At 44.9% G+C, this 22,032-nt stretch overlaps 1 non-coding gene across 1 annotated transcript; it reads right to left on the bottom strand.

The window, feature by feature from the left end:
• Nucleotides 1-5,176: 5,176 nt before the first annotated feature.
• On the bottom strand, nt 5,177-5,252 carry TRNAV-AAC (transfer RNA valine (anticodon AAC)). Its single transcript has one exon. It is a non-coding gene; the product is annotated as a tRNA-Val (tRNA).
• Nucleotides 5,253-22,032: the final 16,780 nt, after the last annotated feature.

The following is a 22,032-nucleotide window of genomic DNA, read 5'->3' as shown; positions in this document are numbered from 1 at the left end:
ATATAGATCTAGATAAAAAGAAAGTCACCTAATAGCAGTTCAACTGTTTCATTTAAACTTTAAAAATTAACATACTTTGTGAATCTCTGGGAATCTCAATGACAAATTCATACACTGACTCTGATTGAAACCCAGGTTGGCATTACTTAAACTGTCACTGAAATAATACATATCCTATATTACAAAGCTAGGTGACTTTAAATAGGCAGTTTTGGAGTCCAACAGAATTTCACATCTATGACTTACAAGCTTTGTGATGTTGCTCAAGTTACCTAGATTGCTTTCATCCCAGTATTGTCTGCTCTAAAATGAGAGTCGTGATAGAGTTTATGGAAAGATTCAATGAGATAATGCAGACACAGCGGGGTCAAGGCTTAGAGCAACACCATATGGAATTTAGCTTGTCTATTTCTACAGTGAATACAAACTTTTTTGCTGCTCCTATTTCCCTCGATGGCAGAAATAAATTCAAATTTTCCATCTACACGTAAGAAAGTCTCTCCTATTGTAAATGGTCTCCTTTGAGGGTAAGATGAGTTTGCACTTCTTTCTGGAAGAGCTTTGCCTTCCTGACCACCTTCCCAAGATGGTAACTGGGTGCGGAGGAGCCCACAGCTTCGTGCTGCCTCCTGTCTCCATGTTGTCTTTCTCCAGGGCTTCCACTGACTCGCGGGCTGGCCCCCAGGACGGTTAAGACTTGGTTACCCCACCTTGTGGCTGTGACATCAGTTCAGATCTGTCTCACATACAGATGTCAGGGACCGAGCAGGCACCCGACTCCTCACCACGGACCCCCTCTCAGCCACTGGTCATCGTGACCTTGGCTTCCCTCTTGTGGTTCTCAAGAATCTCAGGCTTAACCTTTACTGCGGTACTGAACCTTCCAAATCTCCTTTTCCTCCCATACAGAAGCTTCTGCTTGCCTTTTCCCCTACATCATACCCTCCTCGGAATTCTTTATTCCAGGGCTAGCTCTCTCCTCCTTTCTTGCCCTGATCGTACTCATGACTATAGGTACCAATCTGGAAAGAGCTGCAGGAAAAGGAAATAAAAGGGATTATCAAAAACCCCTGGGGAGGTCCTGCACGGCTGTTACCCCATTCAACGCAAAAAGTACTCAGCCCATTAAAATATAGCAAATAATCAACAGAAACAGTTACTGATCCAAGATTAAGAGGGCAGAGTAAAGCCAAACCATGAAATCCTCCTGTTCTTAAAACACAATAGGAAAAGCCAAGCAAACAACGCAAAAACAGCTAACGTAGACTGGAAGCAGTCCAGAAGCGGTTGCTGACTCTTCTGCAGGATAGGAGTAGGATATTCTAGCCCTCAAGTATTGAAAGGGTTGGTTGCCAGTAAGAAAGACTGAAAAGAGTAAAAATCAGGACAGCTGAGTGTGGTAAGCAGAACTCGAAGTGCTAAATCCCACCCCCCTGCGTGAATGTGCATGCTTTCTGTAACCCCCTCTTTGCGCGTGGGGAGAACCTGTAAGTAGGCTGGCAGTTCACGCCTGTAATTCCGTTACTAGCCAGCTGACTTGGAGTTAATCAGAAGAGAGATGCTCTTGGATGGGTCTGACTCTGTCTAGTGGAAGAGGATGAGGCATCAGAGAAGAGAGTGCCTGATGCCAAAAAAAAAAAAAAAATCAGACAGCCAAACTGTGGAGGGCATGTCGGGCTCAGGAGGCAGGACCTGAGGTGGCTCCCGTCACTAAAAATGGTCCTTGGCTGGGAGCTGGGAACAAAGTGGGGAGCTCAGTCACACAGCCACAGGGACATTCAATCCGGAAACTTATCAAGAAAAGGGGTAACTTTTTCCAAACTCATCAGTGGTGAGCAGAGGATCCAGCAAAACCACATCCCCACCCATGGACACCTAAAATCATAAGCATGTGTGTTGTTGGAGGCACTAAGTTTGTAGCAACTTGTACGTGGTGATATAATACGGAGGTACTGGACTCGGCAAGCATTCAAGCAGTTCTGACCTGCCTTCTCCAGCAGGAGTAAGGGGCAAAGCAAGGGGGAAGCAAGGTAAACAGGTCCCTCTCTGCCCCCCACACATCCACACTTGTGTGACACACAACTTACAACACACATCCGACTACTGTCAGTTCCAGGAGAAGTAACAGTTTCCACAACATGCTCCACCCTGACCACCCCGGAGTGCAACCAGAGCCAACAGAAAGCTTTGGAGTTCTTAATTTTAGATGAAAGCCCAGAGGAAAGACGAAAGGATTCTTAACTCCCCAACCCAATCATCTCCAGCAGTTAAGTAGGGATTTAGCCAAAGAGATGATAAATTAAACGAACCGAAGAATCGAAGGCAGGTAGGATCTTTGGGAGAGCAGGCAGCAGTGGGGAGAGACACTCAGAAGTTCCTCCCGCATCACGAGGCGGGCAGGGCAAGGGGAGAGAGTGCGCGATTACTGAGGATAGAGGACAATTAAGGCGTCCTTCACTAGTGAGTTGATAAGTAAACTCTGGTACATCCAGGCAATGGAATATTACTCAGAACTTAAAAAAAAGCTGTCAAGCCATGAAAAGACAGGGGAGAGACATAAAGACATATTAATAAGTGAAAGAAACCAATCTGAAAAAGCTACTTACTGTATGATTCCAACTAGATGATATTCTGGAAGAGGTACGCTGTGGTGACAATAAAAATATCAGGGGGTTGGCAAAAGTCAGGAGGAGGGAGAGCTGAAGAGGTACAACAGGGGACTTACAGAGCCGTGAAACTCTTGTGTATGAAACCACAGTATTGGATACACGTCATTATACATTTGTCAAAACCCACAGAACATAAAACACCAAAAGTGTGTCCAGGGTTGTGCAGTAAGTATTTGGAAGATCCATGATTTGAAACTCTTTGTGTCTAATTAAAAAATGTGTGTTCCTAACCTGACCCCTCTTCTACCTCCCTGGATATCCTTACACCCCTTCCCTAATATATCTCATCAAAGGGGGAGAGAGAGCGAGAGCACAGGGGACTGTATTCAGTAACTTGTAACAATGAAAAAGAATACATGGCTGAATCACCATGCTGCACACCAGAAACTGATACAACACTGCAAATCAACTCTACTTCAATTTATAAAAAGGGAGAGAGAAAACCAACGTTTCTGGAGTGCCATTTGATGCTTTAGATTCTTTTTCTGTTTTAAAGTTTAATCCCCACAATAATTTTGTGAGAAAATGGTACCATTCCTAATTTACAGGTGGAAAAAATAAGTCTGCCAGGCTTCAGTGTTGGCTAAAGGAAATTGGTTCAAAAGAACTTTCCATATGATTTGAACTGGATCTTGCTTGAATCCAAACCTCTTGTTTATTCTCACTGTTAAAGACGGTTTTGCATCATGTTAAAAGGACGCTGCTAAATTTGAATCCAGGATGTGGAACCTCCAAGGTCAAGGTGCTAACCTGGCACTTGGCAGGTAATTCACTTTCTCACTGTCTCAGAAAACCCACTTTTCCTCTTTGGCCTGTAACATGTGGGGACAAGTGAAAGTCTTAATGTCATGGGACTCTGGGAGTCAGCACCAAAATTCCAGTTTAGGAGCTGTCAGGAGTCTGAAGACAGCACACTGGCCACATGTAGTTCTTTCTAAATCTTACCTTTGGAGGGTCAGACATTCTCCACCATTCTGAAGCCTTCAAGGAGCTCTGAAGAATGTCCACTTCTCCTCAGTTGTGGCCAGATCGTTACTTCCCCGTCAACCCCCTACCTTCCAAAATGAAGGGCTTGAGTGATGTAAGCGAGGGCTCCTGGGTCTGGCTGCTTAGAGTCGAGCATGGACTTGCAAATAATTAGCGAGCCACCACGGCAGTGGGGCTCTCCTTTCTGCCAGCGAAGCTCTTCGCAGGCAATAATTTGCCTCTCCCGGGAACATCAAACTCTCCTGTTGAATAATGCTGGGCTCGAAATGGGTGGCTCGGAAACAGATCAGTGAGCACCAGCTCCCTGGAACCTGTAATCCCATGTTACTGCTTAGGGAGTGGAAGGACTGTAAGAGCCATGAACCCAGAGCCCTCCACCCTGAGACCCTTCCTCACAATGTAAAGCCCTGGAGTTGAAATTCAGGCCTCGTTCAACACTGGGACCCTCCTCTGCCTGCGAACTCCCTTCTGCATTTAGCCCAGTGCGAACCTATCCCTCTGTCCTAGACCCCTCCTTGCTAAGAGGCCTGTGCTTTGGAAATTTGTGAAGATCACTTCTTCAATATGCGATGCCCAGACTGTCAGATAAAGGTATCCATTTGAAATCATGGTTACCAAAGGGGAAAAGGTTCGGGGGGGAGGGATAAATTAGGAGTTTGGGATTAATAGATACACACTACTGTATATAAAACAGATAAACAAGGACCTACTGGACCCTACTGAAGCATATTCAATTTCTTATAATAACCTATAAAGGAAAAGAATTTAAAGAAGAAAGTACATGTATGTATACCAGAATCACTATGTATTATATATATATATATAAAACTGAATCACTTTGCTATACACTGGAAACTAACACAACATTGTACATCGACTATACTTCAATTAAAAAAATTTTTAAACGAAATCTGGAGGAAAAAAATAAAAATAGAAAAGAACTTCAAAATTCGAAAAAAAGTGCTATACGTTTGTCTACTTTTCTTAGTAATTATTAAAACAATCAATGCTTACTGTAGAAAGTTTGAAAATAGGTAACCCCCAAAGTTTGTGGAGGTTAAAAAAAATTGCCCGTGTAAGAATTAGACATGTAGCCGTGTCAGTCGTGGTGCAGAGATGAAGGGAATGGAATGCTAAACAGCCGTGAAAAAGCTGTAAAATGAGGGGAATCTCAGTGAACTAATGAGGAGTGATTTCCAGGACCTACTCCTACGTGAAAAAATGCAAAGCCCGCAAAAACTGTTTACAGCACGTTAACACTTTATGTAAAAGAAGGAATGTAAAGATAAAGAACAAGGTCCTATTGTATAGCGCAGGGAACTATATACAGTATCTTGTGAACCTATAATAAAAAAGAATGCATATAAATGTATAACTGAATGTTACTATATGAATTATACTGTACACCAGAAATTAACACAACACTGTAAATCAACTATACTTTTTTTTTTAAGATTTTGTGTGGGTTTTTTGGCAGGAGAAGGTAATTAGGTTTTTATTTAGTTAGTTAGTTATCCTAATGGAGGTACTGGGGATTGAACCCAGGACCTCATGCATGTTAGGCACGTGCTCTACCACTGAGCTATATACCCTTCCCCTTTTATAAATAAAAGAAACACTCAAAAAAGAAAAAAAAAAAAGCACCATATTCAAATTCAAACGGGAGGAACCATCGTCCTTGGAGAAGCGATTAATGCTAGGGCTGGGGCACTGTAAATACAAAGTTAGCCTCGAACATCCCAGATGCCACAAAGAGAATGCTCAAAAAGTTCGGGGGAAACTTAATAAAAGAACACAGGAGCTCACCTGATGGAAACCTTCGTAGCCCCAACTAGAAAATACTAAAAGCAAAATTGTAGCAATGAAACCGGGACTTTAACCCATGAACAAACATTCACGAGTCCACCCTGAGGCAGACAAATAACGAATAAAGAAACACACACGGGAGAAGGGAGAATCCTTCCTCACAGCCGTACTCAGAGGAATAAATGCAGTGAGACAGGAGGGAAGAGTCGTAGAAATCACAGCACATGGACAAGACCTTGTACATATTAGCTGCTACTGGCCCTAGGGTAATTCACATGCAATAAAATGCTCTGTTTCACGTATGCAGCTCAGTGGCTTTTGACAAGTATCTCCACCTATGGCACCATCACACAAATCATGATTTGGAATATTTCTATCAGAGGAGAAAGTTCCTGCCTGCCCCTCTGCAGTCAACATCTCCCATCCGTGGCCCAAGACATCCCCCGTCTGCTTTTTTTCCCCCTACTATGTCAGTTTTGCTTTTTCTAGAATTTTATATCCTATTTCCTCTAAAAGCTTGCTGACCTAAACTGTAAAGTCAATCAACACACTCTAAAGAAAGAAAAAATGTATCCAATCGTAACATGTAGTATCTAGGTCTGAGCTGGGCGTCATTTGGAACTAGCTTCTCCCTGTGTTCGTCAGGGGCCAGGGAGAAAAACGGAACCCCCAGGTCATGTCATGTGCATCCCAGGAGTGTTTTGTAAAATCATGAAAATATGCCAAGAACTCATCACAGACCTGGGCCAGATGAACACAGACGTATTTCTGTGTTTCAAATCTTACCTTGGAGGGTCTTTCTCTTTTGAGTAGAAAACGAAGTAAGCCATCACTGAAAATGTTACTGAAAGCAAGTTCATGACGCCAAACAAACCGAACTGTTGGGAGTCTGGAGCAGAGGAAGGTTTACTTCAGGGCTGAGCAAGGAGGACGGAGCTGTTCGCGCCCAAGAAAACCCTGAACTCCTCGAAGGGTGTCAGCAAAGCCTATTTAAAGGCCAGGTGAGGGTCAGGGGTCACAGGGCGGTGATCAGCTAGTGCGCAGTTCTCTGATTGGTTGGTGTCAAGGTAACAGGGCGGTCAACTCTACCAACACCTCCCCCCACCACCAGATGGTCTGGGGGCCACGTGTTCTCAATCATCAATTAGTGAATTTCTTACCTTTGGTGTTGCTTTTTAGCCTCTGAAAAACTCAGGACATCTGCATGAGGTGCTATGACCTGGGTCCTTCAGAGAGCAGCTGCAGCAGGGGAGATGGGGAGGGGTCTGTCCTGGGAAGACCCCACACGGTCCTGCTTGGTTACAAAAAGAGAACAACTATTTTACCATCAGAGCCTTCCTCTCTGTAAAATTAAATATTGCAGAGGGAGCCGGAGAGAGCCCCAGCCAAGGCATGTATCTTTTAGAAACGCTGAAGTATCACTAAGCAAATACTAAGCCAGGAAAAGCAAACATTCATTTTCCTGCCACCTCGCGGTGTGAGCCTAATTCAGCGTATCTGGGAACCGCCGTGCCCTCTTCCTGCATTCTCCCAATTCTTCTGTCCTCTAGGGATGCCGTCCTTTCACACGTGCTGCTCCTTCTTCATCAAGCCCAAGCTGGCACCCCTGCCTGCCTCCACCACAGAGCAACCATATTAGCCATTGTTCTGATTTTGTTCCTAAGGTCTGAGACCCCAAGGATGCTGCAGTGTGGGAGTGATGGAAGGGGGGAGGGAAACGCACGTTCTTATAATTTTCCCACAAACCAGATGTTCCTTAAACTCCTACATCTTTAAAATATTTTCTCTTGAGAAAAAAAAAAAAAAAGGATCAGAACAGGTTTGGGATGCCAACTCAGTGAGAATTCTCAACATGCCACGAGCACACGTCCAGCCTGAGAGCGGAGAGCTCACCTACCCCTGCCTGCCACGCATCTGATAAGAGACCCAGGGAATTTCAGTAAAGCCTGTTTGTTTCATAAACGCTAGTCCTCCCATTTTCCAGTGATGCTGTTTCAGTGACCATTGCTGGATTAACACACCACCCACCCCAAAGTTAGTGAAACAACAACAATTTTCATATTTTACAGATTTGAGGGTGAAGAATTTGGGTAAGACTCAACCGGGGCTGTCACCTGGGCTCAGCGGGGATTGTCACCTACGATGTGCACACAGAGCATCTCCAGAACGGCTGGATGTCCAGAACAGTTGGTTTCTCCCAGAATGAGTGTCCCAAGAGGACCAGAATTCTAAGTGGCCTTTTACAGCCTAGTTTCAGACATCTCGTAACCTCATTTCTGCCACTGCAGTGGTTCTCAAACTAGGGGCACGTTTGCCCCAACAGAACATTCAGCAATGCCTGCGTATACTTTTGGTTTGCACAGCCGGGGCTGGGTGGCTGCTGGCACTAGTGACTGGAGCCCACGGACGCTGCTAAATTTCAGCAATGCACAGGACAGCCCCTACAGCAAAGAATCTGTGGCCCAAACATTGACGTGGCCAAGGTTAAAAGACCCAGCCACAGCGGCCAGATTTAAGGAAAGAGAACATGGATCCTAATTCTCGATGCAAAGAGTCAAAAAATGTGTTGGCAGTTTTAAAAACTACCACCAAGTTGTCCATTTACATTTTTTCTCAATCAAATACAAATCGAATAGCAGGTGAGATACTCATGTAAATTTTTTCCTTAATTCCTAATGGGGTCATCAGAGCCAGGAGTAAGACAAAACAAGTGAGTCACTTACTTACAGCACAAAATGTGAGGAGGCACTCAGCCCTGCCAGTTCACGCCGCATAGATCTGACACCCTCGATGCCAACCCTGGAGGCGATTAACAGATCTCCCAATGTTAAACTTTCTTTCCATTCCTGGAATAGGCCCTAACTGGTCATGATGCATTTTTAATACCCCTTTAGATTGTTAGTTAGTTAATACTGTATGTAAAATTTCTGCATCTATTGTCATCAGTGAAGTGAGCAGAAGATTTTCTTTCTTTTATAGTCCTCATCCAGTTTGGGAACCCTAGCTTCTTAACAGGAAAGGGAAAGTGTCCCTTTTATTCTAATTTTTTGGAAGAATTTGTATATGATCAGTGTCTACTCCTCTGGCACCCTTCTAGGTCAGGAACACATTATGTGGAGTAAGTCTGGGTTGGGGGAGAGTAATTAGGTTTACTTATTATTTATTTTTAATGGAGGTACTGGGGATTGAACCCAGTACATCGCGCACGCTAGGCACGCGTCCTGACGCTGAGCTCTACCCTCCTCCTCACGCAGGGTGAGTCTGAACAAGTCATTTTAACTCTCCAGACTTCAATTTTCCTCCATTGGGAAATGGAGATAGTGAAACCTGTCTGGCAGATTTGTGGAGAGGAGGCCAGATGGGGGGTTTCGAGTGGAAATTGCGTTCTCGATGGAAAACTGAAGTCAGGTTTTTTTGCACACCTGAGTTGGTGAAGCGAAGTTCCTACCTGCTACACACCTCTAGCTCCCAACTGGAAAAAAATGCTTCTTGAAGATAGGGCCGTGTGGTCCACTGGAACACAGTTACTAGTTGTCGTGACCCCTGGCAAATGAGACAAACTCTCTTTGCCTCGGTCCCCGTATCCATAGATGGCAGTGAGGGTTTTACTGTAGCTTCTTTACTGAAGAAATGAAAGTATGCATGTTTCCCAGTGCCGCACATCCAATTAGTATTCGACGTTTATCATTTTCGTTTCCAAACTCAAACTCCAGAGGGAAAACACGGGGAAAGTAGCTATGGAAATTAAAAAGGAAGCTGCAGGAAAGTAAAAAGAGCTTTGGGAAGGTGTTTGTCAGAAGATTATTAATGCTGTTACTTCTGATTATGAGGCCGGGGGTGCAGATCCCAGACAGGGACTGAGATCGGCAAAATGTGCGGTTTTCGGTTCTCTGCGGTTAGCAAGGCCAGTTCTGATGATAAGCCACAACTCCAAGTTCTTGTCGGCCCTTTTCACCCCCATTTACAGCACTTCAGGCATCAGCGGTGCAAGACCATCGAAGGACACCCACGGTACATGTCGTTCATCTGAAAGGAGGAAGGGCGCCTCCCAGACCCTCCCTGTGACAACGGGAATTTCCCACAATGCACCGCCATGTGAGCCCCCCATGTGAAAACAGGAACTGGTTCTGTGTGCTCACTCATCTAGACCCTCTGAGGTTCCAAGCAGAAAGAAAGATGAAAAGTCAGCCTGGCTTTGTTGGCCTCAACTCACCCTAGGGTCGTCCGGATTCACGGCGTGCCTGTAATTAACCATCATGTAAGTTTCCCACACGTTGTGTGCAAAACTGCACCACTGGAGATGTATTTTTCGAAGTCCTGTACGGTATTCCAGTGCCAAGGGTTCCCTCCGGAAATGTGGTTGGGTTAACAGTTTGCGCTTCCCTAGCTCACATCTTACGGGAATTTGTGAGTGGCAGGACGGAAGACTGCTCTGGAACTGGTCAGCCCCGGAGCCTCGGGCCGGGTCTGAGGGCTTTGCTTTCCTCTTCTCTAAAAGGAAGTGTGAAGTTAAGTCATCCCTGGTCACACGGAACCTACGTTAGACGTTCTGTGAAACAGAGTCAATTTCAAACGTTCTATCCTCCTGCTCTCATCAGTAGTCATTCCTTTTAGACCAAGAGTTCAAACACAGAGTCTCGATTTTACTTTAAAGATTAGAGCTGATCAAAGTTTCTATGAGTCTGTTAGAGAACAGAGTGAATAAGGGAGAAGGTTAGAAGGCAAAACACTTTAGGAGGGAAGAAGTGATCTCTAATTTTACTCAGACATTCCTGGCGACCCTGCAGTAGACATGAGCTTGCTGCCTTCAAGATCAAGGCAGTAGGTCCTTTCTGTTTAATCATTTCCTTGTAAATCAAACACTAAATGGTTTAGTACCTGCTTTAAATATAAATGTGGGTATGCCGTGCACTTGGAATCAATGGTACGTTCAAGCTGCATGCAACAAAGAATGGACACAACTCATTCATTCAAACGATGTCCACCAATGACTGTGGGCATCAGGTGCTGTGCCCGCCCATGGGACAGCAGAGATTAGGGGAGTCTTGTCCCTGTTCTCAAAGACCTCAGAGTCTAGAGGAAGAAACAGGTGTACAAGTAACAGAAATACAAACAATCATCAAACGGGGCTCAGAGGAAGTGAGTAGCTCTTACAGGGAAATACGAAAGAAGTGATTCCTGCCTCTTCTTGGGGGGTACTTGAGCTGAATTTGGAAGATGAATAGTGGCTCCTCCAGAGATATTCAACAGCATTTGGGGAGAAGCAACCGTAGGCGTGAATGCATTTAGAACATGGTACACAAGGGGTGTTCAGGATACCCTAAGAGGCTTGAGTTTTAGAGCATAATGTGTAAGATGGGGCAGGGTGGTGGGAAGTTAGAAGAACTGTAAGCTCGGCTGGATGATGAATGGGTGGAAACTGAAGGGCAGGAGGTTCTTACGGGATTTGAACCAGACCTAACGTCCAGACGGAGTCAGTGAAGCATCTGAAACAGAGGAGAACGCGCTGGGTTTGCCAGCAGGGTTGGGAGTAGATCAGAAGGCAGAGATGAGCGAATGGTAGCTCCGGGGAGATGTATCTGAGTGGAGATAAATAGTACAGGGGAGGCTTAAGGAGGCTTTTATCTGAGATGGTCATAACGGGAAGGACAACAACAACTTAACTTGAGAGACGGTCATGAAAACAATCAAGAGCATCTGACGCCTGCTGTGAGAGATGAGAGGGCCCTCAGTCCCTGGGTCCATGTGGCTGAGCGGGCTCTGGTGGCATCGGTGGAGAAGGGGAACAAGACGGGGCAGGGTGCATGTTGAATGTGAGGGGCCAGGCAACATCCCGACACCCGGCGATTGGGAGAAGAGCTGTAAAGAGCTCAAGAGAGACAGCTGGTGTCCAGCCCTGGACAACACCAACTGTTACCAGGGATGCACTCGAGGCCTGTCACGGAGAAGTCCCTTGGCTGACTCAGCGGACAAATGGAGACGGCCCTTGGCCCCAGACATCGCGGAGTCCAGGGGATTTAGAAACAAGGCAGATGTAGCAGAGGGTACCCCGGGCTGTTAGAGGCCATGCGAGCAGTGATGAGAGCTTAAGAGGGTTCCTAGCAAAGATCTGGTCTTCGAGTGGCGTAGTGGGAGGGGGCTGGGACAGGCAGCCTAGGGGAACAAGGAAATAAGGAAAAGAACTGAAGAGTTAGTAGAAACTGAAGTCGGTGGAAGAGGGAGAGAAGCAGTTGCCACGCCTGGAAGCTGGCACTGTCGAGGACAGGGAGGGGTCCCGCGGGCCGCAGTGCCCAGTCTCAGAGGAGCGGGGCCCAGGGGACAGGTGGGACTGCTCACTCAGGCACGGCGGTGGAGATGCTCTTTCTCAGAGTCGAAGCTCCACCCACTGCGCCAGAAAAAGCCACTCAGGGCCTTGTCACAGGGTCCTCCTTGTAACAATCAGATCTGTGTTTTAAAAACTCACTCCAGCCACTGTGTGGAGAATTAGAGGCTAACTAAAACAGTGATGACCCAGGGCAAAGACCACGCTCCCATTCAATCTGCTCGTGTGCTTTGGCCTGCAGATTGCTTTTTTAAAATTTAATTCTGAATTCGTTGAGGGCATTGAAAAATCAGGAGCTCTCACGCAAAATAATCAGGGTTACAGGCTTCTTTTGAAAATTAGGAGATCTGGCAATGCTGCGTCCGCATTTCTGACCTGTCGACCACTGGCTGGAGGTTGGGCTGTCTAAAAAGTGACTCTTTTGGACAAGGTGAGTCCTCTCCTGGGCGCCACAGTCTAAGGGAAGCACTTAGTTCGGCTTTCTTGCTCCTGCTTTGCCGGGAAAACATGCAGAGAATGAGGGAACATGACACCAAACTCGTGCACCAGGTCCCACCCGAGTCTTTAGACACAGACTGCATTCCAGCAACTCTCCCTTTTCTCATCGGACTTTCCCCCTCAACCGCACTGTTCCCATCAGCATAAAAATCTATGGTTCTTGCTTCCGTCTTAAAAATAACTTCTCTTGAGCTGCTTCCTTTAGAGTAAGAGGGATCACAGCAGAACAAAGCTTTCCGTAACGTTGTCCTTCCTCGCGAGTTTCTGTAAACATCTCTGTCTGAGACCTCAGACCGCTGGGTGCCTGGGAGATCTGTTTATCCTAAGACTGCTCTCACTCTTGCCCCGTAAAAGGGGGAGTAAGAGGGGGTCAGCATCCTTCCCTTAGAGCGAAGCCAGCTGCCACCTGGCCCAAGCCCACTCCTGCAGAGGCCACAGGGACGGTACACCCGGTGGCCAGCTGTCCCCGGTGCCACTTAAAGCCCCACGTAAGTGCCCCTTGGGCCTTTCTTTTTCTCATATCTTCCTGACTCTGTTTTCAAAGCCACAGCTGACCACCTCCCGTCACCTCTGCTGCTGCCCCTTGGTTCAAGCCGTGACCAGGTTTTACTTAGACCACAGCAGTGACTTTTGTATTAGTTCTCGACTGCTGTACATCGCATTTCCCCAAGCCTCAGTGGCTTGAACCAGCCACATTCACCATCGCAAAGCTTCTGCAGGTCGGGAACCCAGGTGTGCCTTAGCGGGCTCCTCTCATGGGCTCCAGGTGTCCATTGGGGCTGCCAGTCATGGTTGCACTGTGGATGGATCCGCCTCCCAGCTCATCCGAGGGGATGCTGGCAGGATCAGTTCCTGTGGGGTCCGTGACTCAGGACCTGGGGCTACACTCCGCACCGGTTGTTGATCAGAGGCCTCTCTCCACTCGTCGCCACTTAATCCTCTGTCGACGAAAAATCCTTGACGCCCTTCGGACTCATGTTTAGAAAGAATCACTTTCGAAAACGAACTCATGGACCACAAGCCTCTGTTTCCATCATCTGCTTGTACGAGAAAGCTCTGTTGAGACAGGTCAAAGGGAGACAATGAAAAAAATGAACTCCCAATTCATTACGGAAGCATTGATGAAATCACTGTCAAATTCTACACAGAGTCAAGCAAGATTAGGAAATTTAGAGACCACTCTTAGTGTCCCAGAGAACACTATTAAAATAGATTACATAGATAAACAGCAAGGTCCTACTGTACAGCACAGGGAACTGTATTCAATATCTTGTAGTAACCTCTAATGAAAAAGAATATGAAAAAGAAGACAGGTATGTATATGCATGACTGAAACATGATGTGCTGCACACCAGAAATTGACACAACAGTGTAAACCGACTATATTTCTATAAAAAAAAAAACCAGATTATGGAGTAAAGAAAAGTGAGAAAATGGAGATAGTAAAGGCAGTTTTGAAGGAAATGGGCAGACTGGCACCCCAGCTGGCCAGATACGCAGGGCACAGTGAGGAAAGACAGATGCTCCAAGAACTAAATACAGTTGAATAAAGGCAGTGTTATGAGAACGCGAGAACACAGGGACGAACGTGAGAACACAGGGACCCACGTGCCGCATTTGCCGAGGGAGGCAGTTTTGAGCCGAGTCTCCAGGGAAGGTCCTGCTAGGGGAAGGGTTGAAGGTTTGCAGGCAAACTCCTGGGAACAGCTTCTGCAAAGGCACCGGATTCTGAAGGAGGAGAGTGCGTGAGGACCTGTAAGTACACCTGCCTGGCTGGAACATGTACTGTTAACTATGGTTACAGGTGGCGCTGGAGTCACGGCAGGGCTGCACCGTGATGCGGATTCTCTGGCCAAATACTCTGCCTCCCTCTGGATGAGCGTTTTTTTACTAGGAGCTTTAAGTTACAGAAGAAAGACTGGGTTGCCTTTATCTCTCTAACAAAAGTGACAATTCCCCTGTTATCTGATACTTAGTCCGTCATCAATTTGACACAACTGTTTCAATTTTTTTTTCTTTTTCCCAGTTGGTTTATTTGAATCAGAATCTAAAACAGAGCAACACTTCATTTTTTGCCCAGTCACTTAAGCCTTTTTAAATCTGGAGAAGTAGCCCCCTCACTTTTTTTTCCCCCATGACATTTACGAACTTGTTGAGAAGATTGAATTCAAACCTTTTAAAGTCGGACTGCCGACGAGTCAAACAAGATTGATTTCATAATTTCTGCTTTCCAAAATTTATTGAGGTTTTCTTTACTCAGCAAATGTGGTCATTTTTTTTGGCAAGTGATTAATGGGCCCTGGAAAAGGAGGTTTATTTTACGTTTGGACAATCGCGTGGACGCTTTTACAGCCCGTCAGCCCAGCAGCTGCAGGCTGAGCTCACAGAAGGAAAGGTGAGCTCCAACATGGATAAAGCACCCATCCCCGCCCGGGGTCAGCTCAGCTGTTTGCAGAACAAGCGTTCTTTTGATGGTCAAGGACACGAAGCTATTTGTCACCAAGTTCCCCATGTCCTTGGGCTCCGGGCTTTCCATCAGAATTCTGCAGAAGGCACTCAAGACAACTCCATCTGCACGGGGAGACCAGGAGGAGGGGGACGATCATGACAAAATACCTCACATTTTGCCACAAACAATTACGGGCAGGACTGCTACACAAATGATGGGGAGAAAGCCCCCATAGTCCTGAAGGATCTCGTACACTGACGGGCAGACACCAGGAGGTTCCCTACCAGAGCCCTGCTATGTGACACCCTCAGCCAACCATGGGTGGGCGTCTCAGGCCATTAGCAGCTAAGCCGGCATCTTACTGTCCCAGCTCCTTCTTCCTGTCCACCCACAACCGTTGTGCACGTGTCCCAGCGTGGTCCCCTAACGGATAACAGGACAGCCCATTCTCAAGGCTCTGACCTTTAAGGGTATAACACCTTCCCATTCGTATAGAGATAAAAAGTTGCAGAGTAGAAAATAACCCTGCCTTGTTGGAGGTTTACAGGAACATCGTGACCTGGCCCACACGGACAGCTGTAAGCACAAAGGCTTGACACCAACAGGTTTGCAACAATCGGCCTCACCCCTTCCCCTTCTTAGTATAAAAGGAGCCTGAATTATGACTTGGGGAAGATGGTTCTCCAGGATATTGTCTGCCATCTTCTCAGTCTGCTGGCTTTCCAAATAAAGTCGCTATTCCTTGCCCCAACACCTTGTCTCCTGATTTACTGGCCTGTCATGAGGTGAGCATAATGAGTTTGGACTCGGTAACAAAGATGAAGCAGGACATATTCAAGCTCAGAGCTGACGGGACAGGATGCACACTCCTTTCACATGGAGGGTCAAGATGATGCAGTGAGCCCCCCTTCCTCCCCGAAACATTCCCTTGACCTTGTGATTTCAGGACAAGTCAGCCTCAGATCCAGCGGCCAGCATGGAGCATTCCTTGTCCATGTTTAGAACAGGCCCATAATGCCAGGAAATCGATGCCTCCTCCCACTGCCTCTAGGGCAGCCCTCCATCAGTAAACATGCCGGCTCCCTCGTCCCCCAGATGCCCGGGGGTGAGATGGCGTCCCAGCCGCCCTCCCCGGGAACCTGCGTTGTACCACGCCCCGCGCTGGCTTCTGTCCTGCTTCTGTCTTGCTTTTCATTCCCACGTTTGTCTTTCTGGGCAATCACTCCCCAAATAAACTGCTGGCACTTGAATCCTTGCTTCAGGGTCGCCTTCTGGGAATCCAAACTCAGAAGGACAGAAAATATTTAGAGCAGCGATACCATCTTCCAGGAAGACGAGAATGGCTCTGGGCGGCGATCAGCCGTCTCTGCCAGAAATTCCATCATGAGCGCGGCCCCACCCAGCTCCTCCATGCCTCTGTCCTCAGATGCGTTCATCCCTTGGTCAGCCCAGGAACATTGTCTTCCAGAAGGGATGAGGACTCTTGTAATAGAAGATTTCCCTCCATTTCTGGACCACAGGAAGCAAGAATGGCCCTTTGCTCTAAACAGACTCTACCCACTGCCTGTCACAGGACCCCAGGATGTTGACACAGGAATTCCCTCCATAGGCACAGGGGCTCCCTGTCTGCAGTACTGATGCCACGCAGGGAGGTACCACGTGGGGATGCTGGGAGCAGGTGCACCCCTGAGCCTCTCTGTGACTCTCCTCCTGCCTGTATCACAAAACATTCCCCGTCTACAAAAATCTACCCTGCGTGGAACAAACCTCATGCATGTACAAAGCACTTTCTCTATGCACATAGGCTCATGTACAAACTAAAGGCAGAGATGTGATTATCTCGTTTTCTTTTTTGGGACCAAGGGAAAAAAATGCTTTTTTTCTTTTCATATTCTCTTTCATTTTCATTGTAGGTTATAAGATATTGAATAGAGTTCCCTGTGCTATACATATGAACTAGTGGTTAAAACAAACTTATGGTTACCAGACTGGGGACAAGGGGTGGGAAGGGCTAAATTGGGAGTTCGAGAATTGGAAATACTTTAAGACGAGGCACTGTGACAGCTCACAATTCAGTAGCATATACTTTATGGGACAGTGTAAAATATAACTAAATTCACTCCTGATGGACAGAGTATTTTCCTCCCTTTAGGAAGAAAGTAAACAGGAAGAAATGTTAAAAGGAACACAGGAACAAAAGTGAAAGAATTCTTATTCAATACTGTCCAGAAACCAGAACTCGATTATAAAATATTTCCAAACCCTTTAATTTAGAAGGAATGATGCAATGGCGGGGGGTAGGTGTTGCTCGGTGGTAGAATGAGTGCTTAGCACACATGAGCTCCTAGGTTCAATCCCTTGTACCTCCATTAAAAAAATAATAATAAATAAAACCCAAATACTCCCCTCCCCATGCTATATACCTATCTGCATTATACAGTGTAGACTTACTGTTTATCTATTTTATATATAATATTATCTTTAAATCTCGAACTCCTGGTGAGGCCATCCATTTGTAATCTGCTTACTTTTACTTACTATATTGTGAAAAAATTTCCTTTTTCTATGCATACTCTTTTATAAGATGATGTTAAATAATTGAGCAATTTATTCAATCGAAAAAGTTTTGCTGAACACATCCTGTGTCCTGGGCACCATGCCAGGAAGGAGAGATTCACAAAATTAAACATACAAAAAAGCCAACAATTTCCTATCCCCCACATTTGAGGAGAGGAGGAAGATAAAAAACAAGGAACAAGAAAACATGATAAATACAAAATCTGATTTACAAAGCATTATGAACAAAGAACATCAGGGATATAATAGAAAATAACTCAATTTTAGTTAGGAAAGTCAGAGAGAGCATTTCTGAGGATGTGGCATTGCAGATGAGGGTTAAAGAAAAATTAGTTGTGGTATACTTATACAATGGAATACTACTCAGCCACAAAAAAGATAAAATAATGCCATTTCAGCAACATGGATGGATCTAGAAATCGTCGTTCTAAGTGACGTAAACCAGAAAGAGAAAGATAAATACCACATGATATTACTCATCTGTGGAATGTAAAAAAAGAAAAAAAGAAAAAAGAAGACACTAACGAATTTATTTACAAAGCAAAAAGAGACTCATAGACATAGAAAACAAACTTATGGTTACCAGGGAGGAAGGGGATGGGAAGGGATAAAGTGGGAGTTAGAGATTTGCAAATACTAACTACTATATATAAAATAAACAACAAGTTTACACTGTATAGCATAGGGGACTATATTCTATACCTTGTAGTAACTTACAGTGAAAAAGAATATGAAAACAAATATATGTATGTTCATGTATGACTGAAGCATTGTGCTGTACACCAGAAACTGACACAACATTGAAAACTGACTATATTTCAACTAAAAAAAAAACTCTGAAATAAATTTTAAAAAAAATCATAGATTAACAAAAAAATAGTAAAAAAAAAAAAATGACTTCAGTTTTGTAAGTATATGTGTATATAAACACATAGCTGAGTACCAAAAGAAAATTTTAAGTCCTGGAAGGAAATGTACTGAAAATTAACAGTGATTATTTTGGATACTGAGATTACAAATCATTTCTATTTCTTTTCTTTTACATCTTACTGGACTTTTTCAATTTTAATACTATATATATAGACAACATTTTAAAAAAATATTAAATATCCCAATGTAGTCATTATCTGATGAAATTTTAGTTTTTTAGTCTTTTTTCTTCTTTATTTTTTAATCCTTTCTCAATCCTACCCAAGAAAGAGGAGACTGTCATGGAAACAGCAGACCTTCAGGTTGAAATCCATCTACCTCCTAATGGGCCGGTGATTTGGGGCAAGTTACTCAACTCGTCCGAACTTTAACTCCATCGTGTAATGGAAGAGCGTTGCGGGGAAGAACGGAACCCATCTCACAGGAGGTGGGGTACAGGCCTCGCAGCGCACCTGCCTGCTGTCGGCGAGCCGGGCAGGCAAGAGGGGAGCTGTGCCCACCTCCCACCCTCCCCGACCTCTCACTGCGCTTTCACTTACAGTCTTTCCCTTTTCTATTCGATCCACACCCCATCGGTTCCGGAATCACAGCAGAAGCATCTTCTGGGTACAGAAGGCTGCCTCGTTTCTTTGAAAAGGCGTATCTGCTCCATGAAAACTGGACCGGGATTGGCGCAGCCGGAGAAACCCAGAGTGTGAGCCTTTGGGACGCTCTGGGTTCTGCCCCTAAACTCTCACCGCACTCTTCCTTCTCTCGCTCTCCCTTGGGGCTTTGAAGCTCTTGTCGACACAAGGTGGGGGGGTGGCGATCTGTGGCTTAGAGTTGGAAAAGCTCGGAGAATGAAAATTAGCATGTAGCTAACAGTCTACATTGTCTTTTCCTAGCCAAAGAAGAGGTCAGAGACAGCAAAATTCGAGATGTAAAATATATGTGGCATATACCAGGGGGGAGCGGAGGGGACGGGAACGAAGCTAATTCCAAACAAGAGAAAAATAAGTTTGAATTTATTTTTCTCACCGACGCAGGACAGAGTTAAAGGTTGAACCCCTACAGTTTGGCTGGCTTCTCTCAGCAGCACCAGCAGTTTCCACTTCACGTGGGAGGAGCAAAATGAGGTAAACAATCCAAGATGAAATGAAAACAGGTCAGGTAGGGGGCTGCCTTTGCATCTTACCACCTGGAGCAGGAGGGTTCCCCTCTTGTGGTTTTTATAGACTTGGGGGCTACTGAAGAAATAACACCGTCTATAAATTGAATCCACACTCACTGGGAGAAATTTAGCTAGGAAAACAAGCTAGATGGAAACCAAGCTCTTTGTTTTTATTGGGTTTTACAATGGGGAGCATTCCAAGCTTTTAAACATGAAGGTGAGAAGCAGCTAACTTTGGAAATTACCTCGGTGCAATTAAACTTTGGGGAGACTATGCGTCTACAAAGAGGAGAGCAAATTTGTAGCAGAAGACTGAGGTTAGACAGATATTTTATCTTCTTCAAACCCCCAAGTAATCATCTTAATGTGATCTTCCCACCATTTCCCTGATCCAGCCTCCCCACCAACATTTCTCCATCCCCTGCCTGGTTCTCCCTTCAGTTTCAAATTCCGTATGTCAGCTCTCAAAACCACCACTAAAATGTCCACTTAAAACTCAAGTTGGGGGGAGGGTATAGCTCAGGGGTAGAGCGTGTGCTTAGCATGCATCATGAGGTCCTGGTTCCATCCCCAGTACTTCCATTAAAAATAATAAATATGTTATTACTTAATAACGAAAATATTAATAATAAAGTTACTTTAAAATTAATAATAAAAATAAATAATTTTTTAAAAACTCAAGTTAACTCTCTTTTCTTTTCTTTTTTAATTCTTCTTTCTTATTGAAGTGTAGTCAATTTACAACGTTGGTTTCAGGTACACAGCAGAGCGATTCAGTTATTCATATACATACATATATATTTTTTTTTCAGATTCTTTTTAATTCTCTTTTCATAACAGAGGAGTCTTTCTATAAAGTCCCTCCGGGAAAAAGAAGTCACTCTTCCAAAGTTCATTTCAAACAGGTTTCAGTCCGTCAAACACGTAAACATGTCCCGGGCTCCAGGAAGACGCTGAGCGAGGCACGTAATAAAAACAAGGGGGAGGGGAGGGAGACACAGCTCGCCTCTTTCTGGGAGTCCGTATCTTACCTGGTTGGTGTACCATTTACTGCTTATTACACTGAATTACCGAGGATAACTAATTTTTACCAGCTAGCAACCTAGAATTTGAACGCAGACATGTATAATTTGAAAGCCCCTGATTTTTCCACTATCTTCATTTTGAGATGACTCAGAGGAAATAAATATTTGGGCTAAGATCAGCCAAATTTCTACTCATCAGAAGTATTCTTGGAAAGAGAGGACACTGTGTTCATTTGGGGGAACTTCTTTGACAAGCCCACAAACACCCCCGCCCTATTTCTGGGAGGACCCTTGGTTCATGATGTTGGGGGGCAGAGGTGCAATGGACAAGAAATCTGTCTTGCTTCTGGGAGGGAGATGGGTGGAAGGTGGGCAGAAGGCATCTAAAGTCTTCTTCAGACCCCCCAGTGTCTATGAGTGAGGTATCCATGAGAACAGTTGAAAAATGGAGTTTTGATTCAAGGGTGACTTGGAGGGAAGAGAGACTCAGCTCATGTGATGCAGGAATTGAAGGACCAGGGAGCACGCTACCGATATGTGGATTCCAGTCACATCTGATGGACACTTTCGGCTGCCTGGCCTTCCTGGCTCCTGTTCTGTGAAGAAATTCCCACCTTCCTATAGAAAACTAGCTATTAAGACCAAAGCTATGTGGTGGGAAGCTGAAAATCAACTCTACAGGAGCGAAACTATAGTCTTCCTTCTTAAAAAAAAAAAAAAAAATTTGCCTTTTTAGGTCTGGATATGTTCAAAGTGTCACCGGGGGTCAGACTACAGCAGGAAAGCCCATCCTCCCGCGATGAACTTGACCTCACCGGGAAAGCTCAGGACCCCAAACCGGAAAACTACTGGTGGGTCACTGAAGCGAATACGAGTTTATGACTTACTAGAATCAGTGTTCTCATGCAACAGTCTGCTAAGTCCGATAAGAAAACTTCTGCAAAAATCACTTCAATGCAATTTTTAAAAAATCAATTCAATCTAAAAGAAAAAGTTTTTCACAGTGAGTCTCAGACTTGGTCTCTCTGAACAGCCCATTAAGAAGCCCCAAGGGGGGAGGATATAGCTCAAATGGCAGAGCGCTTGCTTAGCATGCGCAAGGTCCTAGGTTCAATCCCCAGTGCCTCCTCCAAAAATAAATAAATAAACCTAATTACCCACCCCTCAAAAATATATATATATTAAAAAAAAAAAAAAAAAAGAAGCCCCAGTCCAGCACAGCTTAAAATCTCCACCCCAGAGCCAGCAGGGACACTCAGCATTTGTGGTATTTAGTACACTACCAGTTCTCCCATAAGGCAGATGAATTTTGTTGTAACAAACAGCTTCCAGCAATGCTAGGAACCTCTGTTTAATGAGCAATCCATGCCTGGTGGCAAAAGGAAAACGCATCATTTCTGTTTTTGTTCAAGAATCCGTGGCAAAGTTGCAATGTCTTGTTTTCTCAATGTCATGCCTTTGTTTGATGCCTTTTTTCCAGTTAAAATAACGAAGCTACAAGAAGGCGAAGAGCGTTCTGCAAGTTAAAATGCTAATGATATTCTAATTGTACCTAATCTTTATTGTTCCAGAGACCAACATTAAAAGTGCTTCATGTGAAACCATTGATCAAGAAGTCA

The sequence above is a fragment of the Camelus dromedarius genome, chromosome 17 (assembly GCF_036321535.1).
Source record: "Camelus dromedarius isolate mCamDro1 chromosome 17, mCamDro1.pat, whole genome shotgun sequence".
Lineage (NCBI taxonomy): Eukaryota > Metazoa > Chordata > Mammalia > Artiodactyla > Camelidae > Camelus > Camelus dromedarius.
Note: the sequence above shows the minus strand (reverse complement) of the source record. Positions and strands in the feature narration are given on the sequence as shown.